This window comes from Aulonocara sp. 'chitande type north' Nkhata Bay, linkage group LG1 (assembly GCF_057382095.1).
Source record: "Aulonocara sp. 'chitande type north' Nkhata Bay isolate Kocher_YH1m ecotype deep benthic linkage group LG1, A_spYH_male_GT1.1, whole genome shotgun sequence".
NCBI lineage: Eukaryota > Metazoa > Chordata > Actinopteri > Cichliformes > Cichlidae > Aulonocara > Aulonocara sp. 'chitande type north' Nkhata Bay.
Genome location: NC_141344.1, coordinates 8,500,099 through 8,520,681, shown reverse-complemented (window position 1 = coordinate 8,520,681; position 20,583 = coordinate 8,500,099). Strand labels below are relative to the sequence as shown.

The 20,583-nt window shown below is 39.5% G+C and overlaps 1 pseudogene; it reads left to right on the top strand.

Moving 5' to 3' along the window:
• Positions 1-677: 677 nt before the first annotated feature.
• On the top strand, positions 678-17,198 carry LOC147338646 (xaa-Pro dipeptidase-like; annotated as a pseudogene).
• The last annotated feature ends 3,385 nt before the right edge of the window (positions 17,199-20,583 follow it).

The window sequence follows — 20,583 nt, the reverse complement described above, 5'->3', positions numbered from 1 at the left end:
TTTTGCTGACACAAGGTGGACATAAATACTATAATGCAGGGTTTTTAATGCTGATTGCTGCATTTTAGGTTTAACATTAACGCTTTCATGCATAGTGGTCACAACAGTGGACAGCTATTCAAAGGCTGTTTTCTTGTATTTGTGTCAGTGTTGATGGTATACTTGCACATAAACCATTACATTGGACACTGATGTGTCACTCCATACCCTGCAGCCCACTGGTGGCAGTGTATGTTACTATAGATGTAGGATGTGTTTTATTGTAATTATTGTTATTTAACCCTTTCATGCGTGAATTTTAACAACCTTGATCAGATTTTTTTTCTTAAGTATTTTTGCTTTGATCTTTTTATGCCTAAAGATGAATAAAAATACTTAAGAAATCCTGATTGAGGTTGTCATAATTCATACATAAAAGGGTTAATAATGGAATTATGGAAAGGTTTGGTTTCTTTGGGAAACCAAATTCTATTGTGAGAAAATCAGAAGACAACACTGAATCATATCTCGGGTGTTGCATTAGGAGGACCATCTTGCATAAAAGTCTGGCAAAGACAAATATGCAGAACTGCATGCTGTGGTGACCACTCGCATTTAAGGGAGCAGCTAAAAGTAGTTTAATCTTAGTGTGATACAAATATCAGGATATCAGAGAATAAGTAAATGATGCAAGCAGCATGGTCAGTGTGGTGATTGTGTTTGCAGGCTTGTGCTCTTTGATACAGGACAGTTATAATTTAGACTTCAATTATGAATCCTTTTCTCTACTCCACCCTGAGCCACGTTGAGATATTTTGTCTTTCTGTCCTTTCAGACCTGTCTACTGGCTGGGCAATGACACCCTGAGGGTGTTCTCTGCCCTTTTTACCGAGAACTGATGGTGACTGTGCCAGGGGCTGAAAGCCAAAGATAGTGTGATGCCAAAGTCAGTAGTGGTGCTGCAGGGAGGAGAAAAGGCACAGAGGTACTGCAGATGTCCTCTTTAGACAGGTAGGTACTTTGTAATTTTGGTTTTATTCATTCTTTCTCGGGCCTTAAGCCAGCAGTGAGTTTGCTCTTGGTTGTGTCTGATCACCCAGAGTGCATTTGATTTGAGTGGATAAACACCTCACTTGGTGAAAGTCAAGTTGCAAGTTTCTCCAGTTCTCATAATCAACCATACTCTGTCACAAGTATGCAGACCAACCTGCACATTGTATAGGAATCACTTATCTGTATGATCAGAATCAGAATACTTTATTGATCCCTGGGGGAAATTATTTTTTGTTACAGTGCTCCATTATAAACCAACATTAAGACAAGACAGACAATACGCTAACTAAGAATAGTACAATATATACATATATATACATACATACATAAGTCACTCATAAATAAATAGCTGGAAAAGAAACATGTGTAGTTGTAGCAGTAAACAGTGTGTTAAGTGGATGCGATGATCTTGGGTTTTCCACCACGTGAATTTGAACAGACATCAGTTGCCATATTGAAGGTTATTTTTGATGTCACAAGTGGCCTGACAATGGGAAGCTCTTATATTTCTTTTGAACAAAGCTAGCTCATTAATCCTGTAACTGATTCTTGAATTGTACAGGAGTCTTTCTTCCACCGGGCTTTTGGAGTGACTGAGGCTCACTGCTTAGGAGCCATTGATGTGGACTCCTTTCTTTTTGTTCCTAAACTGCCCGAGAGTTATGCTGCTTGGATTGGAAAGTGAGTCACACTGATCCTCAAAGAGCTGTGTACAAGGCCAACACCATCACCAGCTAGTCCATAGCAGTGAGCTGAACCTTCAATATTATTATTGCCAAATTTAATTTAATATTTGGTATCATTATCTAAATTGCCTCAGGGCTGTTTGACTACAGCACTGCTGCAGAATTGCAAGTTCACATAGAACAGTACATTTGTATTTATTTACTTAAATAGCTACAAAATTATGTGAAATTGCAAATTTGATCGCTCCACTTTAAAAATTGTGAATGTGACACGTTATGGATTAAATAAATGTTGCTCCACATCGATTGTTAACGTGTTTAAGATGATCAACATTATAATGTGATACTGACCATCTGACCATTTGCTTTTCCCTTATCTATAAACGTAAAAGAATCTTTTGTCATTTTATTATAAAAAAAATAATAATAACTGTCACTCAAAAGTAATTTGGTAAGCACTTTATGTTCTGCACTATTTTTCTGCATTATTTTTTTCCTCCGAATTCTGTCCTCAAAACTGGACTTCAAAGTTATAACATAACCCATCAGTTTTGTTTTAAGAGAGCCTCTTAAAATCTCTTTGACTTCATGTGTATAGTTTGCTAAGTGCACTTGTTTTTGTCGGTTTTATGTTTTTCATTTTTTGACACGATCTTTCCTAAAGAGCACTTGAGGGAGAAGTATGCTGTTGATGAGGTGTACTTCACCTGTAAGTCTGTCAGTGTTGGTTCTACAGTCCAGCCTCTCTGGTGTGGTCAAAGCATCTTACAACCTTAATTTGGGGCAAAGGTAAGAAACTCTTTGAACAACTTTTATCATATTTGACTTCTGCTTTTATACATCAGTGTTTATATCCATGTAACTATTTAAATTAAAGGTAATTTAGATAATGAATCAAAATTGGTGCCTAGAGCTGTTCAAGATGAATAGTGAGACTTGCTTTTAGAAGGACATTGATTAAACAGTCTAACCTTTCAGCTCCCCGGTACAAAGTCAGTATGATGTATAATTATACTGATGTGTGAAAAGTACAGTTAATAGTCGGGTGTATTCACAAATAGCAGGTGGCCTTGATGTGTTCTGCCTCCTGCATGCTCTACCCAGGCAGCATCTGAGCCTAAATTAAATGCATGCTCTACCCATGGGAATTAAATGCACTATTTTCAGTTATGACAGCTCTGCTGATATATGCCATTTCTTGCTCTGTGCCACATGTGAGAAGTTATGCCTGGCTCATTTAAACTATAATAAAGAAGGGAGTTCCAAAGAGGAACAATATTCACCACATCAAAATGTATTAATCATAATCATAAAAAATGTGAAAGAGAATAGGAGTTAGCCTAAGGGCATGTGTGGCTTAAACTAGGGATAACTACAACACAATCAAACCAAAGCAAATGAAAGCAAACCAAAAAAAACAAAACAAAGCAAAACACATCTGGGTGCTTGAAAGGGATCAGTCAGAGAGAGGGAGAGTGTGAGAGAGACATCTTGGAAGGCCACGGGCTTGTATGGGCTCCCAAGCAGCTGAAATAATTTCCTCTATTAGAATGGAAGAGCTGTCAATTAAGACCTAAAAAATAAGGAGGTAACAGGCAGGCCCAAAAACCAAGACTGACACAAGGCCTGGGGCTGTCATAAAGGGCAACTTCAAAAAGTGTAATAATCTGATTCTCCTAACATTTTTCAGAAGTTTATGTGTTTAAAAATGCTGATGTTGTGTGGTGAGTGGTCTCAAACTAAATTTAGATTTTTGTACTGTGTACTTGGGCGATATCCCATCAGCAGCCTCCTTAAAGGACAAATTTTTGATAAACATCCTGTTGGGAGCTGGCAAAAAAGCGCTTACCAGGAGGTGGCTGGAGAAAGAGCCCCCAACAAAGAAAGATTGGATAGGAATAATGGAGGAAATATATAGAATGGAAAAACTTACTTTTTTTTTTACCTCAAAATGGACCAATTTCATAAAAACTGGAGAAAGTGGGAGAGATTTGTTGAAGGTGGTAACGTGGGATGAGATATTCATGCAACTACTGGAAGATGGAAGGTCTACTAAGGATGTGGTCACGTTTTGTTTTTTTTTTTGTTTTTTTTTAAGGTAGTTTATAAAAGAGACTGGAAATACCCTTCCGAAAATGATCAGGGATGGACTGTAAAGTGCTGAGTGGACAGTAGTAAAAACCTAACGACATGGGACCTGATCTGCGGGTTTCACTGTGCCATTATGTTATTGTTAGTGCATAGTATCTTTATTTGTTTGGTTGTTTGTTTTTTTTGTTTTTTGTTTTTCTTTTGGGGGGGGGGGGGGGGGTGTTGTTTTTTTGTTTGTTTGTTTGTTTGTTTGTGTGTATTGCTAAATTAAAGTACCTTTTTATAAAAGAGCTTATGAGGTTCTCAGTGGCAGAATATAATCTGCAATAAGACGTTATTTTTTAGCAAAGCCAAAGGAAAATAAGAAGGTACAATCTGCACAGAAATGAAAATTTGTGAGATATATGATGAATTCTGATTTTACAAACTTTTCCCTTCCTATTTTTTTCTGTTTTCATATCAAAGCTGAATGATACAGGGCTGGTGGTCCATAAAGATGACTGAGGCTCAAATTTTGTATCTCTATATGTAATCATGGGAAAAGAGGGATTTGTGTTTGGTCTAAACACACCATGAGGGTGAAGTGATGATCATGAGCTGTTTGTTTGGTTTTTTTACTGTTTTTGTTTTTTTCATGTGGATGACTGTCATAATTACAAAACTTTCAATAAAAAAAAAATGCTGATGTTGCTTTTGAAAAAGAATCCTCACTGTGCTACTTCTTCTACAGTAGGCATGAATGCATGCCTTGTTATGGCAGGTCCCGTTTCATTTATATCTTGTGAGAAAGTCATGTTATTGAAATTTTAAATGAACATGCATTTAAAAGTTTAAGATCACCTGTGATATGATAATAGGGACCTGTGCTGATATTTCTGTGGGATGATGTGAAATCCCAGAGGACAGTTCACAATCCAGTTTTTGGCTCCCCCAAATCACATGGCGCATCACAGCAACAATCCGTTTGGTGCAACAGTTCATTAGAATGCACAATGGTGAAAGATCTCAACCACCAATACTCTTAAGGGACTTTTATATTGAATTTTATTATTTAAATTTGTAACGTGGAATTTAATTTGCTTCATTTTGGCAGCCCAGTGGGAAAAATGCAATCAAGTTCAGGCTCTTTGTAATTGCATGTTTTGAGAGACTGGGAAAACGATTATGTCTATCAGTGTTGACAGCAGATTCCCAGGGGAGCTGTACTGGTGGATTGACAGCACCAGAGCTATTCTGGAGGTGTTCATGTTAACAAATCATAAAATATATGCAGAGTACAATATAAGAGCATTGACGACCGAAAATTTGCCTATAAATTGGTAATAAATGATCACATAATTTTACAATTATTTCCATATTTAAACTTTGTCCTATTGATGATTTGTTCTTCAGATTATATTTCAGGTGATTTTACATCTTCGTACCTGCCTGGGTGTTAGATACCTTTATTAATCACAAGTTAAGACACAACTCATCTGCCAGTTTTTCCATGAAGTAATACCAGCTAAACACAGCAAGTAAAATTGGAAAAAGTAAACTGCATGACCCACAGCTGAGATCTAGAAAAGACAGAGTTGGTGGTGTTCAGCATTCATGTGACAGTGCTACTTATAGACAAACCAAGAGGAGGACAATATTTCTTTCTTATCCAAAGCAGGTCATGAATATTTTAGGCAGTGCTCAGACTTGGGAGGTATTCATGCACACATACTTCAGGGCAATACCCTGCTTAAAATTCTGGCAATTTACCTTTAAATACTTGAATTTGTGATGTAAAAGTATTTGGTTTTCATCTTTATTATTTATTTTTGGGAGAGTGTTTTTAGTTTCCATATCTTTGGCTTTCTTAATATAATAGATGCAGTTCTACATCCATCAGGTTACATTTGCCTTCTTGGCTGCAAATAAGCTGTTGAAAGAATTCCGTGGACTTCAAAGTTCTTTCATCTTGCTTTAGTTGACTGATGTGTGTTTTACTCCTTAGATTTACAACTACTGCTAACATTAACGGTTTTTCATTCATAAACTATAACCCCAATGCCAGAAAAGTTGGAAAGCTGATCAGAATGTAAATAAAAACATACAACGAGTGAGACATTTTACTATTTCATTAAAAATACAAGTTCATCTTGAATTTGATTGCAGCAACATGTCTAAAAAAAGGTTGGGGTGGGGGGGGAAACAAAAGGCTGATACTTAAAAGAAACAGATGGAGTAAGATTTTGCTAACTAATTAGATTAATTGGCACCAGAAGAGTAACATAACGGAAGATAAAAAAGAGCATCTTGGGGATGGACTTGTTAGAGTTTCGCAGAGGTAAAGATGGGCAGAGGTTCATCGGTTTCCAAAATACTTCATCTCCAAATTGTGGAACAGTTTCAGAATTAAGTTCCTCAATGTAAAATTATGAAGACCATTGCACAGTACATCAACAGTACATTGCACAGGTCGGGTCTTAGACTCCACCTCTCTGGGAACTCCCAGGCCCTCCAAAGGGTGGAGGCCTATCTCCCCTCACCACACTCCCTGCCGGTGACCGATGCCCTCAGGGGTCGGTACATTGGTGGTTCTTGGTGTCCGGGGCTGGGCGCTCAGGTATGTACCAGCTCACTCCCGGTGGCTATTTGGCGGGGCCTGGTGCCTGTTGCTCGGTCAGGCCTCTTCCGGGGCGCGGGTGGCCCTCAGGCCTCCGGCCTCTGGGCCTGCGGCTTGGTTCACTGTGGCACAGCTGGCTGCCGGCAGAGCCGGCGGGCACGCCGGTGCAGCCCCCTCTAGCTTCTGCTCGGTGGCTACTGGGTGACCCCTCGTCTGGGGATCCTTAGCCCTTCCCATGAGGGTGGCACGGATGCCCCTCCGGTGGTCCTCCTTGGGCTCTCGCACTCTGGGGCCTCTGGATGTCTGGGGCCTGGATCTCCTCCATGCCTGCTTCATGCCCTGGGGGACAGGGCTATGGCTCTCTACATCCTCTTGCAGACCATTACATGTGGAAACCATTTGAATACAAGCGCGCTGATCCACACAGGTGTGCACACGGGTGTTCACTGTTCGTAGACTTAAATCACACCTTTCTTGGCTGCTACTTCAAAGCACATTGTGTGCTGTCTGTCCTGCGTGCTGCACAACAACATTGAATATTTAGTATTTACTGCTGTTTACACTTAGCTAGATTAATGCGATGGTGTTGTGTTTAGTATGTTTCTTTGGTTTTTTTTGCTTGTTTTCTATTCTTTCTCTCTCAACAGGTGTTTTTCTTTTCCTTCCTCTTTCTTTCTCCCTTTCCTATCCCTCACTCATGTCTGTCCCGTCTGTAACAACTGAAGATAAAATTAAATAAATAATAAAAACAAAGGTCGATCAAATGGACCAATACGGCAATGCCATGATGATCCATTTGGCAAAATAAATCCATTGGGTATCGTTGTTGGTCTTCAGACAACAATTCTGACCGCTAAAGAACCAAATGGGACAGGCAAAAAAAACCCCAAAAAAACCAGTACATTGCACAGTACTATTGCACAGTACATCAACAGTACATAATATCATCAACAGATTCAGCGAATCTGGAGAAATAACTGTGTGCAAGGGACAAGGCTGAAAATCAGAATCGAATGCCTTTGATCTTCAGTTCTTCAAGTGACAGACATGATTCTGTCATGGAAAACATCAAATCTCTTTCATTGCATTTATTATAAAAAATAATAATAATAAGCTGCTTAAAACGGCCTTTGATATGATTTCTCACACTATCTTTCTGAAAAGACTTGCATTCATTGGCATTAATCATACCCCCCTTGCCTGGTTCACCTCATATCATGCAGATCGCTCTCAGTTCATTAAACTCAAATCTTACTCTTCAGGTTCATTTTCTGTTTCTGCTGGTGTGCCCCAGGGTTCAGTATTGGGGCCTCTTTTATTCATTATTTACATGCTTCCACTTGGTCACATATTTTGGAAATACAACATTAACTTTCACTGTCACACAGATGACACTCACCTGTATATTTATTCCAAACCCAATTTCACCCTTCCACCCATCTCCCTTTCTGACTGTCTCATGGAGGTTAAATCATGGTTCTCCTCCAATTTTCTAAAACTCATTAGTAATAAAACTACTACTCATGAGCACAGCTTCCACACTAACCAAATCCCACAAGTTTTCCATTAATATTGACAACTCCTCCATCCTTCATTCCCCTCAGGTTAAGAGTCTGGGTGTCATCCTCGACAGTTTCGACATTTCAGTCTCATATTAATCACATCACCGATCCGCCTACTACCACTTAGATAACATCAATCGTCCCCAGCCTCCCAGCCCCATGCTGCTGCTATGCTTTTCCATAGCCTTGTCACTTCTCGGATTGATTATTGTAATTCTCTTCTCTTTGGTCTCCCTAACAGGTCCCTTCATGAACTGAAACTCCGGCAGAATTCTGCAGCCCAGATCATAATTTGCACACCCTCCAGAGAGCGCATCACCCCTGTTCTTCAACTGCTTCACTGGCTGCCTTTCAAAATATCACTTCTCACTTTCAAAAGTATCCGTGACCTGGCCCCTCCCTACTTATGTTATTTAGTCCACATTACTATTCCTTTTCATTCCTTTAGGTCTTTGTCCGCCACTTACCTTATTGTTCCCTCTGCCCAACTCACCACTGTGGGGCACAGAGCTTTCAGCCGTTCTGCCCCCTCAACTTTGAAATTCACTTCCTCCAGATTTCTGGAATATTGGCTCTCTTCCCTTATTTAAGTCAAAACTCAAAATCCATCTGCCTTCTTTAATACAACTGAAGTTAAGCTGCTAGAATGGATGAATGGATTTTAGATTTTGAGGATAAAGAGGGTTGGAATACAGTAAATACAAGAAATAATTTTAGCTTTATTAATAATAGTAACAGTACTAAAATATCACTTTATTATCTGTGTGCATTGAATTAGGAATCTATTAGGTGACATTTAGGCTGCTGGCAGAGGAGTAATAAAGTCTTTTGAGTTATATCATTCAGTGTGCTGCTGAGTGCTAGAGAGGCCACATAGGCACAATGGTTCCTTCTAAAATGACCTTTATTCTGCAGCCTGAAAGTAGCAGAAAATTTGTTCTTGTTAATTCTTCTGCACTGAACAGCAGATAGCTGATGTTGTGTCCTGAAACCAGCAGTTTTCCTCACACTGGTATGTACCAATCACTGAAAATAAGTGTGCAACTATTTGGTAATTTTTGCACTAATCACCCTCCTGAACGCTACTTTAAATTGGCTCCCAACTCATTTATATATATATATATATATATATATATATATATATATATATATATATATATATATATATATATATATATATATAAAACCTTTGTTTAAGCCCTAATATCACATTTGTTTTTTTTAGTTTTCAAAAAAACAAATTAACCATACACACCAAAAACTTTTTTAATGCTGTATAAACTTTTGAGTGCATAACATGGCACTATAATACCTTATTTGTCTGTGTATTTTTTTTCTGCAGTGAGGACAGAATACAGATAGTGGGTGCATTTGCCTCACCATCTGCCTCCTTTGATGGAGTTAGTATGTTTAATTTCACCAACTAGCAAGATAACTATCAACATAATTATACTTTCGTAATGGATGTTTTTATTTTTATTTTTTAACTAATGTTGCAGAAAACTTGATATACTGATTCCTGCTGACTAATTAAATTTGAAATGTAATTCAGTTAACCAAGCTGTCTCGTGTTTGTTGATTATTACTTTAATTATTATTTTTATTATTTATACACTTTTTTAGCACCTTTCAAAAACAATGTTACAAAGTGCTTTGCAAGACAAGACATAATGAACAGCAGTAAAACATTTTCATTTTTATTTTTTTTAATTAGCTTCCAAGTGGACAACAGTCTTTTAAACCCACTCATGAATGCAATGGTAGGTAATTAAAATGTATTACTGAAGAAGTCCACTTAAGATAAGAATAAAAAAGCTTTTGCCTAAGATTGTATTTAGTCAGACTCTCACGAACCTCTGCAGTTATAGCTGCACAGTTGGGTAATGGCGTGTTTGCTATCAAAAACAATGACTTCTCTTATAGACGTCTCTTTTTTTCCCCTTCCTCTCAATTTATGAGTGGGTCGGTGTAGATGTAATGGACTTCGTGCTTGCCTGGTTGTCCTTGGCATTAAGGTTTGCACCCTCCAGATGAATTGACATTTTCTAAAATGAGGAGGAATGCTTTTCAGGCACACCTCCTGGGAAGCAGGGCTTGATTGAACCCTCTGCCCCCTCTTCTTACTCCAGCTTGCATGGCTATCTTTTCATGGGCTTTCTTTCCCTTTTACGTTAATTAATGCCTGTGTTTGGGGTGAGTGCCCTGTGTTATTTATGTTGTTCATTTGTGGGAAAAAAAAACTTTAATTCGCTTCATTAATAAGCTACAACATGCGCACACAAAAAAAAATATAATAGTATGAATCAGCAAGCACAGGAAAAATTTGATTTAGGTCTAAAACTTACATTAGTTGTGGACTGAAACATTTTCATCAGTTCTGCAGCAGTCGATTACAAAGTTTCCACTGGAATGACAAGATCTCATTTAAAAGCTGTGTGACACATGGTCCTTGCACCATTCCTCTTTTAGCAGTTTATATTAGGTTTATTTCAGTCTTTAGAGTACAAATATTGCACTAAGTGTTGGCATTTTTTTTTCAAACTATGTCTGTTGGGTGTGTGGAATCGGTGTCATTTTGAGCTTGAATACCACAATCAGCAGCTGCAAAATAGCTGCTGATTGTGTTATAATGTAATCCACAATGTGGTATATATGTAATCCTGCTGGGTAATTGACCGTGTCAAAGTATAAATGCTTGTTCTGTGCCATTTAATAACTCTGTTATATATCACTTAAAGTACACACAAAGATCAGCCACTTGGGACAGCTCTCTATTGAGGATACTTGAAGCAGAATAAACCACCAACATATTCTTATTTGTTATACATTACTTACATATTACATTTTTTTTGTGCATGTGAAAAGCTGTGCATAACTTCCCATTTGATGTGTCTGCTTACTAGAGAAGCTGTAAAAACTAATTGTGTCTGCAAGTTTCAAGATTGCATCTGAACCTGTCACAGACAAAAACAAGCACTTTTGCTTTGACACAAACTGTTGACTCCATAAATTATATCGCAACAATTTTTTCCTCAAAAGACAGGAATATGGGCCCCCTCTTAGAAAAAAGAAAGTTTTCTTTAAGTGTAAGAGTTGTTTTCTATTTATTGCATGGCTGTAGATTCACTGTAATGTGCATTGAGTTTACTGGTCAGAGAGACAGCTGGTTACTCCTCCTTCTGTTTGTAGCCGTCTCATATGGAGCTGGAGGTCCTGTGCTACACCAACAGGATTTCCAGCGAAGCCCACAAAATGGTTAGATCCTCCTGAGTTAAACAAACCATCCTTGAACATACCAAAATTTCAAAAAGAAAGGATTCAAGGTGTTAGGATCCTTGTGATAATATTTGACCAATAAACTTTAACACTAAAGCAATTCCTTACGTCTTTCTTTAATGTTCATTGGAAATCATTTTTAGGAAAAACAGAAACAAGTAATTTTCAAGCTTGATAACTGCATATAGTTCTGCCCCCCTAATTAAAAATAGGGGGGCAGAAAAATATGAAATAGAGAGGTAAATGGGAATATTACTATTATTTTTTACATTTTACATTAGAAAGATGTAAGGGCTGTGTTTAGTGACAAGACATGGAAGCACAAGCAAATGGATTTATTCCACATTAACCTATGTAGATGTTATGCAGACACTTTCACTGTATTGTTGTGTGTGTGTGTGTGTGTGTGTGTGTGTGTGTGTGTGTGTGTGTGTGTGTGTGTGTGTGTGTGTGTGTGTGTGTGTGTGTACGCACACAACAATACAGTGAATGTATATATGGAATTAGCTGCCTATGGCTTTTAGTCAAGCCAAGACATTAGAGCAAAACACAGAAAAGCAATTTAAAATGATATTTCGGTTTATTTGGCTCATGCTTATTTTTATTTTATTATAAAAGCTATTATTTTAGTTTGGCTGACTTTCAATACTCTGCCGTCAGAGTAGCTTTCCATGAGACTTGTTTTTGTTTACCATGTGAGAGGAACTATTACCTGTAATAATCTTCTTGAGGTAACAGGTAATGCAATTTCCAGAAGAAGGGAAGCATGTACAAGTAGAGTAATTTTTACAAAAGTGGAGTTGGTCTTATGCAGACAGCACAGTCTGAAAAAGATAGGTGACTCCAGGGTGGTGGAAATGGTGCATGTAGCAAGGCAGCAGTGGATGGGGAGCAAGTGAAGGCAGAGGCAAGGATTAAATTGTAGATACTTAAAGATGAAGAATGATGCACAGAGTTCAGGGAGGAGCTGAGACAGGCTCTGGGTGGTAGGAAAGTGTCAACAGATGACATGGAAAGTATAGCTGAAGTGATGAGGGAAACATCCAAGAAGGTCTTTGGTGTATCATCTGGACAGAGGAAAGAGGGCAAGGAACTTGGTGGTGGAATGCAAAAGTACAGTAAAGCATTCATTGGAAGAGATTAGCAAAGAAAAAGTGGGATAGTCAGGGAGATGATGAAAGTAGACAGGAGCACTGGGAAGCTAAGCATACCAAAGGGGGAATGGAAAAGGAAGAGGCTATTAGTGAGTTGTATTTGAGCTGGACACTAAGTAAGGAGAAAAAGACTTGTATTGATTGGTTAGACAAAGAGATTTTGCTGGATGGTGCAGCCAGTCAGGGTGGTTAAGGACTGAGATGGAAATGTACTAATGAGTGAAAAGATGGAAGGAACACTTTAATAGCTGATTAATGAAGGAAACAGAGAGTAGGATGGATAAGAGAAAGCTGGTGAATCAGAAAGTGGACAGGGATTAGTAAGGCAGAAGTGAGGGCAACAATGAAGAGGATCAAGAGTGGAAAGACGGTTTGTCCTGTGGACATACTGTGCAGTGGAACAATGGTGATGAGAGGAGCTGTAGTAACTATGGATGAAGTGATGAGCCATACCATGAAGATATGAGGTATCAAGAGAATATCACAATGCCATTGTGCCTTTGTAAATACAGAGAAAGCACATGATCGGGTACCAGGAGAGGGACTGTAGTATTGTATTAGGAAGTCAGGAGTGGCAGAAAAGTATGTGAGGGTGGTGCAGGACATATGAGCACAGTGGTGAGGTGTGGAGTATTGCGACTGAGGTATTTCCTGTGCTTGACAATGTGGTGGTTAAAAAGTGAATGACTTCAACGAATTCTTAAAAAGCATGGAGTCAGGAAAAGGACAGCAAAAGTTCTTCTGCTAAAAATTATTTTTTCTTCTTTGCAGTCTCTTCCAACTCTACTGCTACACTAAAGGAGAAATGTGTCACAATTCGTATATGTGTGCTCTTCTTCCAGGAGAGGACAAGTGAACTTGAAACAAGGGAGCTCATATGACTCCTGTTTTAAAGTCACTACACTGGCTACCAATCAGATTTAGGTTCCATTTTAAAATTCTAGTTTTAACCTTTAGAGTACTACAGGGACAGGCCCCTCCCTGTATTGATGATTTGATTCGTACACATACCTCTTTTTATAACCTGAGGTCATCGAATCAAAACCTTTTAATGGTCCCCCACACTCGTTTTAGAATTCGAAAGGACCGATCTTTCCAAGCTGTTGCACTCAGACTGTGGAATGCACTATTTCTACGGTGTCTGGAGTCAGTGGAGACCTTCAAAAAGCAGCTAAAACCATTTTTATTTCAAAAAGCTTTTAATTAGACCAGGGTTTTTATGATGTATTTATAACTGTATTGTGTTTTCTTACCTTTCTTGTAAAGCACTTTGTGACACATGTCTGTGAAAGGTGCTATATAAATAAACTTTATTTACTTATTTACTTATGTGTATCTGTGCATCATGAGGATTTATTAATTGATCCATTACCTGATTTATTTCTAAGGACTTCATACAAACAAAGAAAGTACAGATGTACCTGCACTTAGATCAGTCAAATGCTTGCAATGATATAATTAATTATATCTGCTTTATGTCTGCACCAAATGTGGCACTCTAAGACAGACAAAAAGTTAGCCTTCAGTTTTTAGATGATGCCATGTTTGTTGAGATGCTTGAGCACAACTGGTGCAAAGTTTAGATTTCACTTTTGGACCATCTTTGTCAACAAAATACAGCCACACAAACGACTCCTCAAATATAAAATCTATTAATCTCGAGAAGATGTTTAGTAAATATAAACGTGAAATAAATTGGACCATTTTAGGTTAAGTTAGTTAAAAAGGTATTTTCAGTCTGATCCTCCTGGTGCAAAAATTAATGAACAAAGATCATTGATGTAGTGTTTTTGTCTTTGGGAGTCTAATGTCGGTGATTGTAGCATATTGATCAAACATTCGAGCAGCTAACCCTGAGACCATAGCCCTAGGCATTAGAGCACCACATACTTTGTTCCTTTGTTCTTTTAGAGCACAAAATGCTGAGTTTATGACATAGTTGAGCAGGCTCCATGCATCTCTTCTGTATCCCTGGTGACTTGTTGGCAAAACAAACCGTGCTCATTAAAAAAAAATACATTAACATCCCCCCTTTAGCTGTGACCTAGCAGCATCATTATGGGTGAAAAATTGGGAGATGTTGTTAATCATGTTCTGGCCTTTTGTGTTAAAGGCCATGTATTGTGAACATTGTAAGGATTAGTTGCCCGTAGATGAAAGCATTTTTCCTGGTTAAACTAGGAGCTTAAAACAAGAGACTGGAATCTGTTTGATGCTTTAATGTATTCTCTTCTTTGAAGATTAATAGTTATTTATGTTTTATTACTAGTTGTCTTTTTAATGTATGCATTGTTTATTCCCACCAGTGTCATTAATCCGTCTGTCATCTATTATGGTCATCCTGGGGCTCCTAATGACAGGACGATTACAAATGGAGATATGTGGTGAGTACCTTTTTGGGGGGTGGGGGCTTTTTCTCCTACATGAGGAATTTTTCCACTCAACAATATTTAGTGAAGGCCATCAAGTGACATGGTTACGGTTCTTGTGACCTTTAGTGACTTCTGAAATCTATACACGTTTTTGCACTCAAGCATGTAAGATATGCAGTCTGTTTGACATGGGTGGAGAGTGCTATTGCTGTCCTCAGACATCACCTGCTCCTTCCTAGCTAACGGCAGGTTCAGAGGACCATCTATGAGGCCATCCTGAAATCTTCACATGCTGTAATGGCCGCGATCAGACCAGGCTATATTATTTTCTAATCAACTATGGAAATGGTCATGTAGAAAAACTTAAGGGTTACATGATAATATATTATAGAAATATGCTTTTGTTTTTAAGTACAAATCATAACTGTGATGTCTTTTTAAAATCTTTCAGTAGTTAGAAAAATATACAGTTGGAGTCTTGAAAATAATGTCCTTGTGAATTACACTGACAATTCAGTAAATTTTAAATAACATGCATAGTTACATTTTTAACACTTTTTCTGTTTATTGACAAAAATGTGTATTTCGAAGGTGTGAAGTGAACCGACATGCACGGCTTGGCTGACAGGGTTCACCTGGAAGAACTTGTAAAGATTGGCATCCTACATGGCAGCGTGAAGGACATGATGAAGGTCCACCTGGGCTCTGTAATCATGCCCCATGGCCTTGGACATTTGCTGGGTATTGATGTGGAGGATGTAGGAGGTTACCCTGAGGTTAGAACACAACTCATAAATTCTTAAGGTGGCCTACAATATAACAACTAGTCAGCAGTTATTTCCAGGACAGTCTTAGACTGGAGACAGTAGAGGATCAAAACGTTTCTGTTCCTGGAATATTGATGTGTCATCAATGATAAAGAGACCAATGGTGCAGACGTGAGAGAGGAGCAAAAAGAGGCAAAGCTGTGAAGAACAAGTTCAGGATGAGGGCAGCAGTGAGGGGAAGATAAAATGTTGTTTGAACTGTGAACATAAATAGTTTCATGCTGCAGTGGAGGGATTTGTACTGATATGCAGTAAATAAAGAAGACAGTTAACAGTATTTCCAGTAGAACTGCTAAATCTTCACAAGCTAAAATCAACAGTAAGAGAAACACACTTTTGGGGGGGGTCAGCTGAATGCAATCAGCATTCCTAATTATTTAAGACCATGTATGTGAGGAGCAGGGTTTTGAATTCAATTCTGGATGTAACAGGGAGCCAATGAAGGGAAGCCAATACAGGATAAATCTGCTCTCTCTTTCTAGTCCCTGTCAGTACTCTTGCTGCAGCATTTTGGATTAGCTGAAGGCTTTTCAGGGAGTTTTTAGGAATTACAGTAGTCCAGCCTAGAAGTAATAAATGCATGAACTAGTTTTTCATCATCACTCAGAGACAGGATATTTCTAATTTAAGAGATGTTGCGCAAATGGAAGAAAGCAGTCTTACATGTGTGTTTAATATGTGCATTGAAGGACATGTCTTGATCAAAAATGACTCCAAGGTTCCTCACAGGGTTACTGGAGGCCAAGGTAATGCCATCCAGAGTAAGAATCTGGTTATATACCATATTTCTAAGATTTTCAGGGCCGAGTAAAATACCAATAATTTACAATAATTTCCTTCTCTCACCCCAACTAGTTGCAGCATGGCCCCGCCCCTCCCTGAGCCTGATTCTACCTGTTAAAAAGGAGTTTTTCCTTTCCATTGTCACCAAAGTGCTTGCTCATAGGAGGTCATATGATTGTTTTGGTTTTCTCTGTATCTATTATTGTAGGCTCTACTGTATAATAGAAAGCACCTTGAAGCGTCTGTTGTTGTGATTGGCGTTATATAAATAAAATTTAATTGAATTGGAAAAAAAAGAAACCGAGTGTGGAAATACCTTAAATCTGCGTTATTTCTGACAGCCGCCAGATCAATCCTTGAATGACAGATCATTCTTAAATGGTTTGACAAACAAACAAAAACCTTCTTCTGAAAATGAGCAAAACCACCCAGAGAAAAGCTTTGAATTCTTTCAGGAATCCTGGGGAACTGCTGCTAAAGACCAATATAAAAACTACAAGAAAGTCTGGTTTCTTTACTGTACTGTAGCTTAAAAAAGCCTCAATTTAGTCAGTGTACATTCACCACTACTGTTATTTACTGTTTAGGGCACTGAGTGAATTAACGAGCCTGGATCGAGGAATCTTCTGATGGGCCACCTGGTGCAAGAATGGATGGTTCTCATGGTGGAGGCTGGCACATACTTAATCAGCCACCTGCTGGACCAGGCTGGCTAACCCTGCCCAGAGCTCCTTCATCAACAATCAAGTGCTGGCTCACTTCTTTGGTTTTGGCGGGATTAGTATGCTTCTTTTTGTTTATGTTGGACCAATATGGTAACAGAACATAGGGCCAACTAATACAGAAATGAATTCAGCACAAAGTATGCACTTGATACTTGTACTGCAGTATGTCAGGATTGGTATTCTTTCATGATTTGCTAAAGGCCACAAGTGCAACTTTGAAGAAAAAAGCTATAAAGACAGGATAATGTCACTTTAAGCATGAATACATCAGCGAGTTTAAAATTGAAAGCCCAACTATCTCTAAAATATGTCTATCAGGCCTGACTTTCCATGTCTTTTTACTTTGTCTTGTCTTTAAACACACACTTGCATATAATCACTTGCTTTGGGTGTGGACAAGTCAGACACTGTTGCATGTAGTGAATGAATTGAATAACTAACATTTTAACATATTTTTGATCAATTCAAAGTCATAACAGAACCTAGATTCTTATAGATTTTATAAACAACTTTATGAGCTGGAAATGATTATGGAGAATCACAAATTAGCTTTAACTAATGGTGTAAAACTAACTTATTTTTGTGTCAGAACCATGTTGGGAAATTTCAATTTCATATTGTGTTTTCATTGTCAATCTTGTGTGACTTTTTTGTGCAGTAAGTGGACTTGGTGATGTGAAGTGAAATGCCATGAGCCATGACATCACTATAAATAACATTAGGGCCTTCAGTTATTCTATTATTTGTAACTCATGTTAGTGAGAAGAATTAATATTAAACTAGTGCTCAGACCTTGCATAGTTGAGCTAGAAGTCAATCAACATATTTTTTTTTTACTTCATTCACCTATTAATTATATAAGTAAATAATGTAACCATTGTCAAGTTAGAATCAAAAATGCTATGCTCAAATTAAGCATCAATATTAACTAATAGGCGACCGTGACTCAGGGGGTTGGGAAGCGTATCTGTAACCGGATGGTCGCCGGTTCGATCCCCGGGCTCTCTGTCCTGGTCGTTGTGTCCTTGGGCAAGACACTTTACCCTCCCGCCTACTGGTGTGGGCCAGAGGGGTCGATGGCGCGATATGGCAGCCTCGCTTCTGTCAGTCTGCCCCAGGGCAGCTGTGGCTACAACCAAATTCAAATTTTATTTGTCACGTACACAGTCATACACAGTACGATATGTAGTGAAATGCTTGGACAACTGCTCGTGACCTAAAGAAAACAAAAAAGGAAAAGGCTATGAATAAGATAGGAAATAAATATGAAAAATTAAAAAGGGTAAATTTAACTAGGAAGGAATAAAATATAAATTAAGGTTAAAAATGAAATAACTGTACAACACAAATTAGAATGAAGGGTAAATTTAACTGGGAGAATAAGATAAAATATATAAATTAAAGTTGAAAATAAAATAACTGTACAACAAAATACACAATATAGAACTATATAAGAATGTATGAAGAAATATAAATAAATATATACACAATAACAGCAGCGTGATTTAAGTAATGAAGTGAAACAATGTCCAGAATGTCCAGTGTGTGTAAGAACTGTATGTGTAGGTCAGTACTGTGTGGTGGTGTGATTGAGAGACCGTATCGCCTGCGGGAAGAAGCTCCTCCTCAGTCTCTCTGTGTTGGTCTTCAGGGAGCGGAATCGCTTTCCTGACCTCAACAGAGAGAACAGTCTGTTGTTGGGATGGCTGAGGTCCTTCACGATCTTCCTGGCCTTGGTCCAGCACTGCCTGCTGTAGATTGAGTGCAGGTCAGGGAGCTCGGAGCGGATGGTGCGCTCAGCTGACCGCACAACCCTCTGTAGAGCTCGTCTGTCCTGCATGGTGCTGTTCCCGAACCAGGTTAAGATGTTTCCCGTCAGGATGCTCTCTATGGTGCAGGAGTAAAAGTTCCTGAGCACCTTGGAGGGCAGTTGGAAGACTCTCAAGCGTCTGAGGTGGTAGAGACGCTGACGGGCCTTTTTCACCACGGTGTTGATGTGACAGGACCATGACAGGTCCTGCGTGATGTGAACTCCGAGGTATTTGAAGCTGTCCACTCTCTCCACTGGGCACTCGTTGATGACAGGGGTCTGGTAGTTCCTTTCCTGCTTAGTGCTGAAGTCCACTATCAGCTCCTTTGTCTTACTGACGTTTAGAAGGAGGTTGTTCCTCTGGCACCAGTTCTCCAGATTCCTAATCTCCTTCAGGTAGGCCGTCTCGTTGTTATCAGAGATCAGGCCCACCACGACGGTGTCGTCAGCAAACTTGATGATGGTGGTGGAGCTGGTAGTGGCCACACAGTCATATGTGTACAAAGAGTACAGCAGGGGGCTCAGAACACACCCCTGGGGGGCTCCAGTGCTGAGAGTGGTGGAGGCTGAGACATGTCCGCCCATCCTTACTGCCTGTGGTCTGCCAGTTAGGAAGTTGGAGATCCACAGACACATAGATGAGCTGAGTCCCAGATGCTCCAGCTTGGTGGTGAGTGTGGAGGGAATTATGGTATTAAATGCAGAGCTGTAGTCTATGAAGAGCATTTTAACATAATTCCCCCTTCTAGTGTCCAAGTGAGTGAGTGATGTGTGGAGGAGATGAGAGATGGCATTGTCTGTGGAACGATTTGGACAGTAAGCAAACTGTAGTGGGTCCAGTGTGTCTGGTAGTGAAGAAATGATGAAGTCTCTGACCAGGCGTTCAAAGCACTTCATCACTACTGAGGTGAGGGCTACAGGGCGATAGTCATTGAGAGAAGCAGGGTGGGGTTTCTTCGGGACAGGAACAATGATGGACTCTTTGAAGCATGTGGGGATCACCGACTGAGATAGAGAGATGTTGAATATCTCAGTGAACACAGGAGCTAGCTGGTATGCGCAGTCTCTTAGGATACGACCTGGGATGCCGTCTGGTCCTGCTGCTTTCCTGGTGTTCACTCTCTTGAAGGCTCTCCTTACTTCATGCTCGGAGATGACGAGCACGTTTCCGGTGCTGGCAGTATCTTCCTGTCTGCAGCCGTTAGCGCTGCTAACACTAGCATTGTTGGAGTCCTTAGCTGCAGCCTCGAAGCGAGCATAGAAAGTGTTCAGCTCGTCTGCCAGAGTCATGGCCGCGTTCGTCATACCGGTTGTTGGTGCTTTATAGTCCGTTATTGTCCTTAGTCCCCGCCACAGGCTCCTAGAGTCACTCTGTTGGAGTTGTGACTCTAGTTTCCTCCCGTAGCGCTGCTTCGCCTCTTTCACCGCCCTCCGCACGTTATATGACACGGCTTTGTACGGGTCCATGTCCCCCGTCATGAGTCCCGTGTTGTAGGCAGCGGTGCGGGATCTCAGAGCGTCGCGGATGGTTTTATCCACCCACGGCTTCTGGTTGGGAAACGTTGTGATAGTCTTTGTCTCCACGGTATCATCCGCTAGTTTCCCGATGAATCCCACAACCGCTTCCGTAAACACGTTGACGTCATCGTCGGAGCTGTTTCTGAACATG